We start from the raw sequence: 18,974 nt of genomic DNA on the forward strand, positions 1-18,974 counted from the left end.
CTCCTAGCTGCAACTGCCACCTACTCTTTGAGCAGGAGCCATGAGTTTAGGAGGAAACCCAGATTACACATTGGATCTTTTTGGGGTAGTGCAACCTATTCAGGACCAAAGATAATAAACTTACTTACTTACTTACTTACTTACTTACTTACTTTATTTATTTATTTATTTATTTATTTTGTCACATAGTATATAAAATCGTAAACATAAAATAACCATACAATATATAAGCATATATATAAGTATGAGTATGTAATAACTATATTAATTGGATATAATGAAAGGAAACAATAGATAGGAATGGTAGGCACTATTGTGCTCTTATGCACACCCCCTTACAGACCTCTTAGAAATGGTCAATAGTAGACAGTTTTTGGTTGAAGCTTTGGGGATTTTGGGAAGAGACCACAGAGTCAGGTAGTGTATTCCAAGCATTAACAACTCTGTTACTGAAGTCATATTTTCTGCAATGAAGATTGGAGCGGTTCACATTAAGCTTAAATCTATTGTGTGCTCATGTATTGTTGCAACTGAAGCTGAAGTTGTCTTTGACAGGAAGGACATTGTAATAGATGATTCTATGAATTAAACTCGGGTCAAGTTGAAGATGGTGTAGTTCTAAATTTTCTAAACCCAGAATTTCAAGTCTGGTGGCATAAGGTATTTTGCTGTATTCAGAGGAGTGGAGAACTCTTCTTGTAAAATATTTCTGGACATGTTCAATTATACTGATGTCAGAAATGTGGTATGGGTTCCAGACAGTCGAGCTGTATTCAAGAATTGGTCTAGCAAATGTTTTATATGCTCTGGTTAGTAATGTAGTGTTTTTGGAGAAGAAGCTATGCAAGATTAAGTTTACAACTCTTAAAGCTTTTTTTGCGACGTAGTTGCAGTGGGCTTTGGCACTTAGATCATTTGATATGAAAACTCCAAGGTCTTTAAGAGGGTGGGGGTCATCTGTAAGGTAATGTCCATCAAGCTTGTACTTAGTGTTTAGGTTCTTCTTTCCAATATGTAAGACTGAAGATTTGCTGGTAGAGATTTGGAGTTGCTAAGTTTTAGACCATTCAGATACAAAGTCAAGGTCTTTTTGAAGGATAGTTGTATTGTTGGTGGTGTTAAATAGTTTGACATCGTCAGGAAAGAAAACACAATTACTTGTAATTTGGTCAAAGAGATCATTAATGTATAATATGAAGAGTGTTGGTCCAAGAACGCTGCCTTGTGGAATGCCACTTTTGACGGGAACAGGATTTGATAGAGCACTGCCAATTTTGACCACTTGTTGTCTGTTTGACAGGAAAGTTGTTATCCAATTGTGGAGGGGTCCTGAGATGCCGTACGATTTTAGTTTTTGGAGAAGTTTATCATGTGCTACTGAATCAAAAGCTTTACAGAAGTCTATGTAGATTGCATCTATTGCTTTGCCCTGATCAAGATTTGTGGTCCATATGTTTTTACAGTGGAGAAGTTGTACATTACATGATAATTTTTTTCTGAAACCAAATTGTTTATTAGAGAGTAGGTTGTTTGTTTCTAGGTGGAGAGTAAAAAGATACAGAGATCCCCCCCCACTCACAGCCTCAGATGTAGTCTCTTGTTCCCCATCCAGGCCTCTCTGTGCATTGCAGAAGAAAGTCTACAATATGACTCAATCCAAAATGGAGATTTATCAGTGGATATCATCAGCATACTGATGATATCTCAATCCATAGTAGATTATCTCACTTAGTTTCATGTAGATAAAGAAAGAAGACAGTACCAAACCCTGCAGACCCCCTCATTCATTACCAACACCAGTTGAGAGTGACTTTAGAGGAAGGAGGTGAACCAGCACAAAACTACACCACCAAAACTAAACCACAATTCCCTAAGAAAATCCAAAAGGATGCTATGGCTAGTGGTATTGAAAGCTGCTGAAAAGTCAAGGAAAGCAAGAGGAATGTACTTCCTCCATCCATTTCTGCCAGTCATTTAAAAGTGTAACCAATGCTGCATCTTTCTTATATTTGGGGGCTGAAATCTGACTTAAAAAGAGCCAGATAATCCACATCATCAATCTGGAATTGCATTGATACCACTCTTGACACTAAACCTAAAAAGAAAAAGTGAAAGACTGGATGAAAATTATCTAGAATGGTGGGATCCAGTGATGGCTCCTTGAGGGAAAACAATAAACAGGCACTGGTGCCACTTTAAAAAGATCTAAGAAAACTCCCTCCATCAAAGTCCCACCTACATGATACTTCCTAGGTGGCCTTGAGCAGCCAGGAGAGACACAGATCAATCTCACAATTTGTTACAATTACATTCTGGATGACCCTGTCCAGTTCCTCAGGTTCAACAGAATCAAAGTGTTTTCAGATGTTCCCAGCCACTTTCACAAAACTTGCACCTTGCTTGCATGCTTGGCATCCAACTAAGAATGGATTCAGATGATTATGCCTTCTGGATGCATAGAAAATTCCCTGCAAATGTAGTCACATTAACCCTAAACAGGCCTGTTGGATGGCATTCTGTGGACATGAGAAATATTGATGTTTCACTGCTTTTAACACCAGGAGGTAGGCCTTTATAGCAGTGCCAGCTCATGGTTGATTGGATTCATCTCTTGTTTTCCTCTAGGGGTGCTCTAGGTGTATCTTAATCCTTTTCATCTTCTATAGCTCCTCTGTGAACAACATGAATAGGAGCAATGGGCCAAAACAGGTCTCATGGGCACCATCCTGTCCAAAGCTCTCGTTGCTTCCCTATTCCAGGCAATTGCTAGGACCTCCACAGGTCTGTGCAGCAGATCATTAGGTATTTTTCCCAGCTCCCTTTGAAATCCAGTTATATCCATCAGTCACCTGGAATGGCTGAATTGAATGGATACAGCCTCCCTGAGAAGCTGGATTGCATAAGGGAAGTTTAAAGTCAGCAGGGCATGATCTGTCCATGGGACAGAAACTCCATACTAAACTTGAAATGGACTTGAACAGATCAGGTAGGGAGGTTACTATGCAGCAGGGAGGCTGATACCATAACCACAATCTCAACTGATCCCTTGAGCCTAACTTCAGGAATAGGGTCTCACAACAGGCCAGTTGTAGAGTAATTCCTCTAATGACTACTAAAGATTCTTGGATGACAACTGCTACTCCAACACCTTGGGGTCTTGGTTAGTATCAAACCCTAAACCTGTCTGGGCATATTTCAGAAACAATATCCCTCTCCCCAGGTCTTAGTGATACATGCCAGGTTGGCCTCTTTATTATCAAGGAACCCTGAATGCTGCTGGTACTAAGCAGCAGCAGTAAAAACCAGAACAAAAAACCACCTTTGGGCCATGTTGATTTGTTGAACAAGATCTGAGTCGGAGTACATGTGGCTGGAACAAATCACGAGTATTAAACACCAAGGAGAGTAACTCATCTTTCACTCCCATCAAAATGCTCCCTACCCATCACTATGAAAACTTGCCCTACCCCCTAACTAACCTCAGCCTCTGGTTTCCCTACCTTCATCCAAGAACACAAACCCAATCACAATAGACAACCTGAGGATAATGTCAGTTCCACAGTTCTTCAACATTCAGCTTCAGCATAATTGGGACCTATTAAAATATTATAATCACTGTGGATTAATATAACACAGGTTTAATGGATCCGCTATCACTATCATTCAGAACAATCTACTACACATTTTATTTTGAAGATAAAATGAATGTGAACTACCAATAATACAGATCATTTCTGGAAATTGTGGTCACATGGTAAGATGCTGGGCCTGTGCACCACTGAGGTTGGCGGCTCGATTCCTGTGAGAGAATAAACTGCGTAGGACAAGAAAGGAGCCTACCCTGATTGTCTACTGGCAATCAGATAATACCACCTGAAAAAAATCCTTTCACAGAGGCAGCCAGCCATCTCTGTGATCCCTGGTTAACACGTGCCATATATTAAATTTAAAAAACTGAAAATTGCAAAAAACATTTTTCAATCAAAACACACATCAAAATAATTGCCTTATTTAAGTTATATGGCAGAAAGAAGGTATTTCTTCTGTCTTTTAACTTTCTTCTATGGAGAATATTCAAGAAATGCAAAGCACAGTTATAGAATTATGACTTATTTTCCAATGAATGGAATAACCAATGTTGTACTTTGTTTTATTTACTATTATTTATCTGATGGCTGTAGTTGGGAATGTTGTGTTTATTACTCTAGAAACCTCAGCTATAACTTGCATATGGCCAGGAATTTTTCTTATTGAATTTAGTTATTGTTGAGCTGGATTCTATCTCTATCCCTTTTCCCAAAGCCATAACCTACTCCTTCATTGACACAAGGAAATATGCATTGCCTAATTTGGTTGTATTTGTAATTACTTTCATATTGAAAATTTGCCAAATTGTGTATTCCACCTACAGTATTGTCTCTCACATTTAATTAAGAAACTAAATTCATTGTTCCCCTTTAAACATCGATACTTTTACTCAAGGATCATGTTTGCTGGATATTTCATTTCGATTATAATTAAACTAAGCTATAAATTTAATTTAATTTTTTTAAAAACAACATTTTGCCAAAACACTCTGATATTTACTGGCAAATCTTAAGGACAAGGAAGCATTTGATTATTGGGTGAATTTCATCATGAATCATATAATGTATTTGTAAAGGCTAATACTGATCATGTGCAGGAAGAAGTTATTAATAATACTATAAGTAGTAGATACAACATTTATAAGTGTATCAGTGTAGAATGAGAACATTAATCATGTCCTGATAAAAAAGTTGCACTTGTTCTGTTTTTCTCTTAAATATGTACAATCGTCCTAAAGTAAATATATTCTGATCTAGTTTAGTATTGTGTTGAGTAGTTAACAATAACTCACTGGGATAATCCCCATGGATAGGAGTTGTTAAAGGCTGAAATTGGAATATGTTTTATTTTTCTATCAGTAGGCTGTGAATTCTACTTTTCTACTAAATTTATTAAATGTTTTGTTTATATTGCATCCTGCCTCATGATCATAATGGCATTCAACACATATCTGAGTTTCTTGGCAGTCTCCTTTTCAACCATTAACAAAACATTTTATTGCTTATTTTAATCAGGGAGCTTGCATTAGCTGCTAATAACATTACCTTGCTTGTTTGAAATATTAAATGTATTTTCTGACAATTGCTTGACTTTCACTGCAGTCCTCAGAGAATTTTCAAATCAGGGAGCTAAGCAAAATAAAAAATATTAATAAAGTAATACATTTTACTGACAAACTTTTCAACTAAAATAGTAATGAAGTTGGGCTACATTAATTAATCCCACATAGAATAAGAGAAATAACTCTATTGGGAATGACTGAACAAAATACTTAAAGTTACAAGAATAATGTGAAAAGAAAAAAAATACACAAAATCTACTTTTGCGCACAATTGACATAGATTAATAAAACTTGAATATTTAGCATACCCTGCAATATGATTGGTGAGTGGATGGATTTGGAATTAAAATCCTTTTGAAAATCTCTATATGCTGAATAGTTATTGTAATCTCAATAATGTTAGAATTTAAAGTCATTTTACTGTTTGTGTAAGCCAACCAGGGTTATGTGTATAAGATGGGCATCTATATCAGTCAATCAATCAATCAATCAATCAATCAATCAATCATAGAATTTAATTTAAAAAAGACAATAACAGTTATCTTTGATATATAATTTGGGGCAGACTAAAAGAAATTTCAGAAAGTAGGAGAAGAAAAGCACTTCAAATCATATGTCTCTTTGAAGTGCTTTTCTTCTGTGCTATAAATTGGAAGAGAATCACAAATTGGAATGTTTCAGCTACAGTTGCATTTTACTATGCTATGCATAAACTCATTATTTTTCTCCATTTATTATAATAAAAACTGATAATAATTCTTCTGCCAAGAAAGTGTTCCTTATCTTCCCTCTCACCTGTCCTAGTTCTAAATCTAGACCGAACCTGTATTCTGCTTTGATGGCAAGACAAAATATGGAATTTGCTAAGTGGGCTGGTATAGCACAAAGCCAGCATATTCTTATACCAGCTTCTGTACTGATTAATAGAACTGCATATGGAAAAGATCTCAGACAGTTCATGAAAGTGCCAATTTTGTACAAGATGCAGAAACTCTGCTTATGATTCTGAAACATGATTGTTACAAGTACAGATAGTCCTCAATCACAATTAAGCCCAAAATTTATTTTGCTAAGTGAGACATTTATTAAGTGAGTTTTGTTCCATTTTATAACGTTTCTTGCCACATTTCTTAACTGAATCACTGTAGGTGTTAATTAGTAACACTTTGGCCTCCTCATTGACTTTGCTTGTCAGAAAGTCACAAAAGGTATCATGACCTGGGACATTGCAACCATCATAAATATTAACCGATTGTCAAGCTTCCAAATGTTGATCATGTGACCATGGGGATGCTGCAATGGTTATAAGAGTGGAAAAAACAGTCATAAGTCACTTGTTTTTCAGTAGCATAACTTCAGATAGTCACTAAACAAATGGTTACAAATCAAGGATTACCTGTAAATTAATCTTATTTAGCAACATTGGGATTATGTGTTACAATAATGGCACAATTTATTTCAATTTTACATTGCTGTGTAGGAAGTTAATTTTTCCATGTTACTTTCTTTAATATGTTCCAGTGGAAAGCCCATAACAGTGACATAGATAGTAACTGAAAACTAGAATGTGAAAATTGTCAGTATGGGACTGGATATTAATTATGTCTTCTGATTGGTTACATTAAATCCCTGGAAATAAGAACCTAAAGGAATAAATGACTCCCAGTTTCTCATCAGCCTTACATAAGAATCACATAGAGTCTTTTCAATGTTGGCATAAATTCCCAATACTTTGGCAAGTATGCTAAGAAGGCTGAATTTTACTGTATGGCAGTGTGCTCAGGAACGATCATGACTGAAATATAATTTGAAATATAATGAAATATATGACCCAAAAGACCTGGAGGGAAAAATAATCTTTCAATGAAAGATGTGAGGTTAAAACATTCTGAAAAGATTTGGACACATTTCTTTCCAGTGATTCTGTTGTCCACATTTGCTTGCCACTTTCTGTTTTTATATACAAACATTTGAAAAAAGAATATTCTCAGCTATTTATCCAGGAAAGACTTCAGACTGACATAATATCTTCTGTAGTATGCATAAATAACTTCATATGACTGAATCAGGTAAAGATTTCTCCCTTCCTCTCTCTCCCCCGCCTCTTTCCATCCATTAGTGAGACATAGAAACAAAATATTTCCAGAATTGTTACATAGCTAATATATTGTGTACTGTGTTTAATATAAAATTAATATAGCAGTTGTAATGTCCAATCTTTTGTTGTTTTAATTATTACACCACCTTAATTATACTTGTACAAGAATACTTGTACAAAAATAATAAAGATTAAAAGCAAGATAAAAAGGAAAACCTAATAAAAACATTGTGGAGAGGAACTTATGATAGCACATTCTCCATTTTCCATCCCTATCATTTTTCCCCAGTCGCTAATTGCTATTGAAATTGAACATTTAAGATTATTTCTAGTATCTGATCAAATCACATTACCTGTGAAATTAGTCTTGTGCCTTAATTGTGTTTTAAATATTAAAAAATGTCTTACTTTGTAAAGTGTCATATGTAAGTAAGCCATCTGTTTATCATTCTGGTGAAAAGTTTGGAATGGATGGTGGATGGAAAAATATTAATATAGTTTTGACATCATGACATCTTTACTGTCATTGTTGAATATCTATTTTTATGAAGATGAAAATACTAGAAATTTGCTAGTGGAGACAAAACTAATTTCAAGATTACAAGATTTTATTTTTAACAGGACAAAGGTAGAAACTCTTCAGGCTGCTAAATACTGACTTTCCAATATCTTGAAATAAGTATTGCAGTGATACAAGAATTATAGAGGCAAGAGAGATTAATTAATTCTGAAATCATATAATGTGTATTATTAAACATTTGTTAGGCATAAATTATTAGAGAAGCATGACTATTTTGTCAAAAATTGTAATGATTACATGGATGAAGAATTGGAATATAGTCAGACAGATGCAACCGCATTCTAATGGAAGAAGAATATCAAATATATTTTGAACAACATATTAGGAGAAAATTGGCATAAAGTTTTTTTTTATCACAGATCACCTCAATCTCGATTTCTAAAATGAATAATTCTTTTTTCTAAGAAATATTGGAAACATAATGAGCACATTGGAACCTTTTTAAAACAATATGTAGTGATAATGTTATAAAGCTCAATACTATTATTATTATTATTATTATTATTATTATTATTATTATTATTAACAACAACAACAACAACAACAACAACAACAACAACAATAACAACAACAGAGTTGGAAGGGACCTTGGAGGTCTTCTAGTCCAACCCCCTGCCCAGGCAGGAAACCCTACACCATTTCAGACAAATGGTTATCCAACATTTTCTTAAAAATTTCCAGTGTTGGAGCATTTAAAAATAATTGATTGTAGAATATGACATATGTTTAACCTTGTAATCATATTATAACCCAAGAAGTTGTGACTACATTTAATTAAACATATGTCTCTTTAGAAAACACTCAGCACTGTGCATATAGGTGTAATTATACTACTATAAAATATACCTTTTTATTCATCTCTGATTTCTTCTTCAGAAGACTGGTTAATTAAATTGTGGGCATATGAGTTCACCAACATCAATAATAACAATATTGATTAAATATATGTGCTACATATGCTCCCAGGATTCTGGGCAGTTTACAATAGTTAAAAAACATTTTTAAGAAAGGAAACATTATCATCAACAAATAAATATGGCAAAAATAACATAACCAGAAAAAAAAACAATAAAAAGAAAAAAAGTTTAATTCATCCTTGCTAAAGGCTTGGGCAATATTATTGATGGAATTTTATACTATCTGTAGAACATTTTATATCAGTTTTGATTTGGGTTATATCTTGGTGCAAATTTTATAGATTTAGTTCATAATTCTTCCCATTGTTGTGTTGTAACTATTCATTTAAAAACTTGCATCCATTTTATCAAAAAGTTTTTATGTGTGGTCTGTCTCTGTCATATGGAAATAAAAGTTTGTATAAATACCATAACAGATGTATGACTTAATTATATGTATAATTTATAGTATTGATTTAATTATGTTTGCTATCAACAGCCTTTTTTAAAGTGATTTGAATTGAGTTAATCAAGCATATCAAGGGACACATGGATTTTGATTAGAAAATAGATAGGAAATATATAATGATAATTTTTATTTGAATTATCCATTTATTTGTTAAAACAATATGTAATCATAAAATGGGAGAAAAAATGTTTCACTGTCAGATAGCTCATAACCAAAACAGGGCTACACAATTTCATTATAAATACAATAACAAATGTATGTAATGTTTTGTGGTGTTGAAAATGCCAAAGGAAAAAAAGTGTAATTCATATATTTTTGATCAAATTGTGCTTGAAAAAAAGTGCATTAAATATGATTAGCAAAGAAATATATTGATATATTGAATTAAAATGAACTGTTTCCATTTAACTGCAATACTAGTCTCAAATTATTATGTTTCTTTTTTTCTTTTTGCCCTGTAGATCATAGTGAAGAGGGATGAACAATCTCACTTTTTCTTCCTTCCTGCTTCTTGAATTCTCAGATATTAGGGATCTTCAGATTCTGTACTTCTTTATTTTTCTAGCTTTATATATGATAACTCTAATTGGGAATCTTCTCATCATTGCTGCCATAGCTATTGATTATCATCTTCATACCCCAATGTACTTCTTCCTCATGAACTTGGCCATGACAGACCTTGGCATTGTTTCTGTTACTATTCCAAAATTAATGACTAATTATCTCATGAATAGCAGGTCCATATCTTATTCTGGATGTATGGCTCAGGTTTTTTTCTACCTTTTCTTTGCCACCTGTGAAATTGCCCTTCTAATAGTAATGGCCCATGATCGCCATATTGCCATCTGCAATCCACTTCAGTACGAAAGAATAATGCAGAAGGGAGCTTGTATTTACTTGGCAGCTGCAACATGGATCAGTAGTCTGCTTAATGCCGTAATGCAAACTGGCACCATCTTTACAACTACCTTTTGTTCCAATAAGATCAAGCAGTTTTTCTGTGAAATCCCACAGCTATTAAAACTTTCTTGTTGTAATTGTTATCTCACTGAATTTTGGCTTTTTGTCATTGTGGGCATCATTACAATTGTATCATTTATATATATCTTTCTAACTTATGTGAAGATTTTTGCTGCAGTGCTCAGAATCCCCTCAACCAATGGTCAGAAGAAAGCTCTCTCTACTTGCCTACCACATTTTGTTGTTATCTCTGTATTTATGTTTAGTGGATTATTTGTCTATGGTAGGACTTATGTTGAGGATTCGTACAGCTCAAATATAACTTTTTCAGTGTTGTATACTATAATTCCTCCTATGTTGAATCCCTTCATCTATAGTGTAAGAAACAAAGAGATCAAAGTTGCTTTAAAGAAATGGTTATCTGCATTTCTCTAATCTAGACTTCTTACATTCTGCTAAACTGAATGTAAATGATTTCCCTACAATTACTTACATCACATAACAAACACCCCAGAATTCCACACATTCATTTGTGTTCAATTTTCATTCAGTTTTCCTCCTCCACCACAATCTTAATCTCTGCTGATTTTGAGTTCATAATCAGTTTTTGTAATCATTTTTAGAAGGGTTTAGCTCTCTTATGGTTTTATTTACTGTGGTAAGATTTATATTTTATTCATGGATTTTTCATTTCCTTCATCTTTATTATATTATTCTACAAATTATTTATCCAATTTTCTGGATTTCCATTATTTTAATTCAAAGAAGCTACAAATTAAGTCATGCATTTTGTATAGGAAAATGAAATTGACTTCTGTGTGCTTATTACAACACGGTAATTAGCAAATCAAAATAAAATTGACTTCTGAATGCATAGTAACATAATTAGCTTTTAGTAACGCTATCGTTACCTCCAAATGTTCCAGTATCAGTTATCATGTTGCATAATAATATCTCAGATTGTTAGCAAAATTTGAGTTGCAGTCTTATAAGCAATACTATGTATCTTTGCTTGCCAGGCATGGTGCATGGATCAATAAATTCCCCATAAGTGACTGCCATTTGATGCCTCCACAAATTAAAACAGAAGAGTATTAATTAGGCAGTATATATATTTATGTAGAAAGAGATAAAATAAGGTATGGTTCTGTATAAAAAATATAAAAACAAAGCATCAGAACTAGAAGAAATTATACTATTTGCTCTAATTGGCTCTAGATTATTGATTCCAAGAAGAGAAAGTAAAAGAAAAATATCAGAAATAGCTCACCATAGAACAGTGCTTCCCAGACCTGGGTAAATTGCACAAAATTGGGGAAAAGTAGTTTTCTTTGGATAACCCATTATCCAATCACAACATGGACATTTAAACTGATTGAAAGTGTGTGTGTGTTTGTGTGTCTATATCTATATCTGTAAAGTTCATATATAAAAATGGACTATCTTGATAAGAGATTTTTCTTAGTAGGAAAGGAAAGGAAAGGTTTAGGCAGCACATTTTTCCACAGACTGAGGGGACGGGGGGAACATGCTACCTAGTTCCCACACATGTGCAGATGAAGTTTTGCTTGCTTGCATGGCTCAGATCCTAATATTTTTGTATCTTTCTTCACTAGCCTATTGTCCATTCAAAATGACCTTACAGAAGATTTTTCTTAATTTAGAAAGACATAATAGTTTTGTTCATTGCCTCTGTCAACATAGCTTGTGGAGATAATTTGAAAAGAAGAACAACTAACATGAAAACAAGAGTGAAATCACTCTTCAAAATCTTTACTAATTCAGGCATCTATATAAAGCTGCAGGCTGCAGGTCAAGTAAAATTCACCTTAAAAGTTCAAAACAAATTATTAGCATATAATTTAATTAGTTGTAAAATAGTGAAAGTAATTATGAAAAAAATACATCATTTATATGTCAAAAATGCATATGCTTAATTTGTTATTCATTCTTTTAATTTCTAATCTAAGATGCAGTATTTAGGAAACAAAAAGGGAGCAATCGCATTAAACCAGAAGTGGCATCACCCTTAATAAAACAATCATGTACAAATAAATAGGCAAATAAATTGATTTTGTTCTGGTGCCAGAAAGAGAACAGTTGTATCATCATGCCCATTTTCAAGTGGATGCAAATTAACAATCAAGAAATCATAAAAGAGATGTCCTTTTCTCTAATATACTATGAAGTATTGTTGGCAGTTAATAATCGTATGGCACAGGGAAAATAATATGTGATGTATTTTATAATCCAAAAGTCATTTAGCGTTTTATTTTTCTTTTGCTATCTTGTTGACTTGGGCTTGAAAGTGAAAAGATACCCAGAGTGTTTCCTTTAGTGTGAGTGGTGGCCTCAACTTCCTGAATAGCGTATGTTTTTACCTGCTCCATTTTCGATTAGCTTAGAACTCTCAAGTTGCCTTTTAAATCAATCTCATATTATAGGATTTGTGGGGGCCCTGGTGCTCTTCTATAGGATTTTTTTAATAGGAATTTGAAGATTACTGAATAGTTATACCTGAAAATAATCTGGAACAGATGTTGATTTTTTAAAAAGAAAATTAACATGGTAAATCAATTTTACTATGAAATTTCACAATTGCTAAAGTTATCCTGCTGCGGCTTCAATCTAGTTAAGTTGGAGTTCTTGTGGTCAGTGTCATTGCAAGACTAAGTAGTTTTACTTTTATTATTGTATCTCATGCCATGATTTCCAAGGCAGTATTGAGAACCCGTTCTGAACAAGGGAGGCAAAAAGACTTGTCTATCTGTATTCCACATTTTATCATAATTTCCATGTTTTCATCAAAATGTTGCTTTGCCTATTTGCAACCTCAAATACCAAGATGATAGTTTATTGAAAAATGCTTGGGAATGATTGTTACATACAAGCTATTGAAAAGGTTTATCAAAATCCATATCCAGGTTTTTTGTTATCACCATCTTCCAAAAACTTTTTTAAATGTATCAAAGATAGGCATTTCATCAAATATCTTGGGATTCAGTAACAGTGTACTTGGGAAAGGTGAAATATTTACTCCATTTGATGATGATATGGGCTTTCTGCTGAAAGGATATAAGATTGTCTCCTACCTTTATTGAACATTGGTGTCTTGTTTTCCTTCCTATCTGTGAATATTTCTTGTCTACATTATACTCTGTAGTTAAAGTTATTACCTTGCTCTGCTTTATTCAATAAACTCATTTAACTTTCACTTAATTTGTGCAGATATTTCTTTCTAATCCATGAACCTCCTGGTCACTGTTTTGTTTACCAAAATGGAATGATCCCATAGTCCTACAAATTGTTAGAAGTAATTCGGGTCTGGTTCCAAGCTGGGAGAAGGATGCAGGAGAAATGAATTTGGAGGCATGCTGCAATTGGAAAGGAGGTCTCCATTTATTTAGGAATCAGAAATAAAGTGACACTGCAATCAGTTCCAGGCTAGCTGACAAAATAGTCTGGTGAGCTGATGGGTTTTTATGTGGTTCTAGGGCTTGGTGATCTAGATGCCCAGGTTAATTGTGAAATGTACATTAATCTGTGCTTGAATGTGTCATTAATTGAATAACAAAATAACAGAGATGGAAGGGATCTTGGAGGTCTTCTAGTCCAGACCCCTGCTCAAGCAGGCGAGTCTATGCCATTTTAAACCAATGGCTGTCCAGTGTCTTCTTAAAAGTGTCCAGTGATGGAGCACCTGCAACTTCTGAAGGCAAGCTGTTCTACTGGTTGATGGTTCTTACTGTCAGGAAATTTCTCCTTAGTTCTAGGCTCCTCCTCTCCTTAGGTAGTTTACATCCATTGCTTCTTGTCTTGACTTCTGGTGCTTTGGAAAATATGTTGCCCCTCTCCCTCCTCTCTTTATGGCAGTCCCACAAATATCGGATCACTTCTATCAGGTTACCTCTGGTTTTTCTTTTTACTAGACTTCTAGAGTTTCAACACATTTTTTATGTCATAGTAACCAAAACTGGGTGTAGTATGCCAAATGTGATCGTACCAAAGGATTATAAAGTGATAGCAACATTTCTTGTGATCTTGATTCTATCCCTCTGTTAATGCTGCCTAGGATTACATAGGCTTTTTTGGTGGGTGCAACACACTGTTTGCTCATATTTAAGTGATGCTCCATTAAGACTTCAAGATTCCTTTTGCAGTTACTTCTGCTGAATCCAGTTTAACCTAATCTATACTTATACATATGGTTTTTCTTGCCTAAATGTAAAACCTTACTTTTCTCTACTCCAAATTTCATTTTGTTAGAATAAGGCCCAGGACCCCTTCACAATTGGATTAATGCCTTCCTGTCAAACAGACATCAAGTGGTCAAAATTGGCAATGCTCTATCAAATCCTGCTCCTTCAAAAGTGGCGTTCCTCAAGGTAGTGTTCTTGGACCAATGTTCTTCATACTATACATAAATGATCTCTGTAACCTCATCTCAAGTTATTGTGTTCTCTTTGCTGACGATTTCGAACTATTTAATACCACTAATAATACTTCTACCCTTCAAGAAGACCTTGACTTAATTTTCGATTGGTCTAAAACTTGGCAAATCCAAATCTCAACCAGCAAATGCTCAGTCTTACATATTGGAAAAAAGAATCCTATCAACAAGTACAAACTTGATGGTCATTACCTTACTGATGACCCCCACCCTGTCAAAGATCTTGGAGTTCTCATATCAAATGACCTTAATGCCAAAGCCCACTGCAACTACATAGCAAAAAAGGCTCTAAGGGTTGTAAACCTAATTTTACGCAGCTTCTTTTCCAAAAACTCTACACTACTAACTAGAGCATACAAAACATTTGCCAGACCTATTCTTGAATACAGCTCATCCGTCTGGAACCCATACCACATCTCTGACATAAATACAATAGAACGAGTCCAGAAATATTTTACTAGAAGAGTTCTTCACTCCTCCGAAAACAACAAAATACCTTATACCACCAGGCTTGAAATCCTGGGATTAGAAAACTTACAACTCCGTCGACTTTGACATGACCTGTGTTTAACACACAAAATCATCTATTGCAATATCCTTCCTGTAAAAGACTACTTCAGCTTCAATCGCAATATTACAAGAGCAAAAAATAGATTCAAGCTTAATGTCAACCGCTTCAAACTTGATTGCAGAAAATATGACTTCTGTAACAGAGTTGTTAATGCCTGGAACTCATTACCTGACTCCATAGTCTCTACTCAAAATCCCAAAATCTTCAACCAAAAACTGTCTACTATTGACCTCACCCCATTCCTAAGAGGACTATAACGGGGGTGCATAAGAGCACAAAAGTGCCCACTGTTCCTGTCCTATTGTTCCCTTCATTATATCAAATTAATATAGTTGATGCATATTTTTTTATTTATATATATATTTTCTTCAAGATATGTTGTTTTATTTATGACAACGTTTGTGTATACTATTGTGACAAAAAGAAATTATATATCTATATATCTATCTATATCTATCTATCTATCTATCTATCTATCTATCTATCTATCTATCTATCTATCATCTATCTATCTATCTATCTATCTATCTATCTATCTATCTATCTATCTATCTATCTATCTATACACATAAACGCACACACATATACATATAGAATTCTATGAGCTTACATTATATCGTTTTCTATGAATCTCATTTTAAATGTGTATCTGCAATCTCCTAAGGCAGTAAAATATAAATATTGGGATATGGCTTGGAAGACAACAATGAACTATCATATGATTCATTTGCACTCCCATCAAATTTGTCACTGATTGCTACGGTTTTATTGTATACCTTATTCCAGTGATGGAATACGTTGTGTGCCAAAAGTGTGTGATAGTGCATGCGTGTGCCGGCACCCATAATGCTATGCATGCCCCCCCATGCATGCACGCATGACTCCACACACACATGCACCCCCACTCATGCGCCCCACCAACTGGTGAAATCTAAAAATTTTCTCCATTGATTCTGTGGGTGTGGCTTGGTGGGCATGGCTTGGTAGTCATGTGACCAAGTGGACGTGGTCAACATGACATCACTCATGTGACTCCTTCCTTCCTTCCTTCCTTCCTTCCTTCCTTCCTTCCTTCCTTCCTTCCTTCCTTCCTTCCTTTTTTTCTCTTTCTTTCTTCTCTCTCTCTCTCTCTCTCACACACACACCTGGTCTGAGCAGCAGCTGAAGAAGAAAGAAGAAAATGTTCTGGGAGGGTGGGTGGCCCAGCCCGGAAGTGGCATGTCCCCCAATAAGAGGTGGATGCAGGCAGTGTGGGACCCGAAGCGGAGGGGAAGGCAAGCAGGTGGCAGTCACCCAAAGGCCTCACAGAAGCCAAGTGTGCCAGGCCCAAAAGACGAATGAGCCTTACTATGTTCCCCCGAGGCGGCTCTTCAGCCAAGAGCAGCAGGTCTCCCTTCCCCACCTCCAAAATGGGCTTACATCTTCCTCCCTCCCAGGGCTGCCCATGCACACCCCAGTGGAACAGCAGTCTTGGCTCCAGTGGCAGTGGCAGGAGGAGGAAGAAAGTGAGTGGCCCCCTCTCAGCACCAGAGGTGCTGCCTCTCTCAGACAAAACACAATAGTTGCATCTCCTCCAAGGGCTGCTGGCAGAAAGCAACTCTTTCCCACACAAAGGTTGGATTCCCGCCACAAGTGAAAAGAAAATCTAAGTGGTCCTCGGGTGGGATGAGGAGGGTTTCTCTCTCTTCCTCGTGAATTGAAAACCCATGTTAGAGCTGTGGATGATGAGGAGGAAGATATGGGCTTGCTGCCCCAAAGACCATGCAAAGTTGCAAACCTCAGGCAAGCTTTCAAAATGAACTCAATGAACCCCCAGAAGGAGGAGGAGGAAAAAGTTGCAGTCGCCTTGACTTCCCTCTTGCTGCTCCGAACCCTGCCCAGCCTCAAAGCTGGCGGAGGAGAAGAGGGGGAGGGGGAGGAGGGCTGTTTGTTGTGATGCCTGCATCCTTCACCCCTTGCATGGGCAGCATCTCGGCCTTGCAGCCACCATGGTCTACCCCGCGCAAGCCGCAGGTGTTGCATTAGGGCACTGGAGGTGAGTGGAGCCACAGAGCAGTTTTGCAGAGGAGGTAGAATAGTGTGGCAGCAGCTGACCACATCCTGTTTCTTGCCAGCCAGAAAAAAAGAAATGGGGGTAGGATGGGGCAGCTATGTCTTCCTGGCCTTTGCTGGGCACTCTCCCCCCTCCCACTCCCTCTAATCACTTCCAAAATATGCAAGAGGAATTTCAGGCAAAGGTAGCAACTGCTGTGTCTCCTCCAGGATGTGGAGGTTAAGGTTAGCTGTATACCAACCTCGGAAGGCAAGGAGGTGTGGGGGACTGCTGGGAAGGCAGTGTGAAAGGTAGGCAAATATGGTAGAGTTGCGGGGAAGGGAGTAGGCTGCTAGCTCCCTTCCCCACAGCCCTGCCATGCTTGCCTGCTTTCCACATGGCCTTCTACTTGCCTGCCTTTGCAAGCTGGCCACAGAAATGCTGGGAAGGCCATGAGGAAGGCAGGGAAGCATGGCAGGACTATGGGCTGTGGACCGGTTCAATGGCTACCAGTTCGGTGAACCAACCCCAATCTCTGCTACTGGCTTGACTGAACCCATCCAAAATAGTAGCATTTCACCCCTGGCCCACTCCCATGCATGTGCCTGCCTACCTCACCACCACCATTGTCAAAAAAAGCTCCAAAGCTGCACTGACCAGGATCCATGTAGGAGGCTGTTCGTGCTGCCAAAGCAGCACTGCCTCTTTGCCGGTGCCACTGCCTCTTTGCAGAGGCAAAGAGCTCCTCATCTTCTTCCTCCTTCCAGCCTCACTCTCAAACCTCGGGATTTGCCTTACTGGGGGGAGAAAGGTCCTGGTGGAAGGGAACATCCATTGTGCCAGTGACTGCAGCTCCAGGCAGCGTCCAGCCAACCAGCAATGCCAGCCATGCTGGACACTGCCCAGAGCACAAGGCTAGCAGGAGGAGCTGCCGTTGCCTCTGCAAAAGCAGCAGCGGCTGCCTCCCAGCACAATTATGTAGGCAAGCCATGTGCTCCACCAGCACAGGCCATGCCAGAAATCATTTGACCGGCTCCGCGGGGCTGCACAGCTGATCATCAGGCATCCCCCTTCTCTTGCACTGGATGCTGCCCTGCACACAGCTAATTAGCTCCAACAGGGCTTCTCTGGAGCATGGCTGCAGTCGCTGGCACCACAGATATTCCCACCACCACCAGGATCTTTGTCCCCCCTGGTAAAGCAAACCCCAAGGTTTCACAGTGAGGCTGGTAAGAGGAGGAGCCACTGCTGCCTCTGCAAAGAGTGCCAGCAAAGAGGCAGCACCACTTTGGCAGTGTGAACACGTCTCCAACGTGGATCCCGGGCAGTGCAGCTGTCGTGTCCCACTCCTCCGCTGACGGCCGGGTCAGGGAAATCCGAATCAGGTTTGCCTCTGCAGCTCTGCCCAAAGTCCTAGCAAAGTCCTCAGAGCAGGCAGGAGACCAGAAAGTGACTTCAGCAAGATAAGTTCGACTTTGCCTGACTCAGAGACTGCCAGAAAGCAGATCCTTTATATAGGCCATGGGGTGTGGCTCCACGACTCAGCACTCATTAAGGCCTGCCCCTCCCTTCCTTCTGTTGCCTCCACCTATCCAGTCTTCTGATGTGAGGGTCACTCCAATCAGCAGCTGTTGGAAATAAACTTTCCTCAGGCTCACATGCTGTGGAGGAGGGGGAGGGGTCTAGCTGCTCCGTTTGCCTGGGCATGGAGCCAGGGCTGGGGCCGGGGGGTGCTCCCTCCTCTGCAGCCTGCTTGGGCATGGAGCCAG

The 18,974-nt window shown here is 37.5% G+C and overlaps 1 pseudogene; it reads left to right on the top strand.

Annotated features, from left to right (window-relative positions):
- Nucleotides 1-9,669: 9,669 nt before the first annotated feature.
- On the top strand, nucleotides 9,670-10,611 carry LOC131198160 (olfactory receptor 14I1-like; annotated as a pseudogene).
- Nucleotides 10,612-18,974: the final 8,363 nt, after the last annotated feature.

Source organism: Ahaetulla prasina, chromosome 4 (assembly GCF_028640845.1).
Source record: "Ahaetulla prasina isolate Xishuangbanna chromosome 4, ASM2864084v1, whole genome shotgun sequence".
Lineage (NCBI taxonomy): Eukaryota > Metazoa > Chordata > Lepidosauria > Squamata > Colubridae > Ahaetulla > Ahaetulla prasina.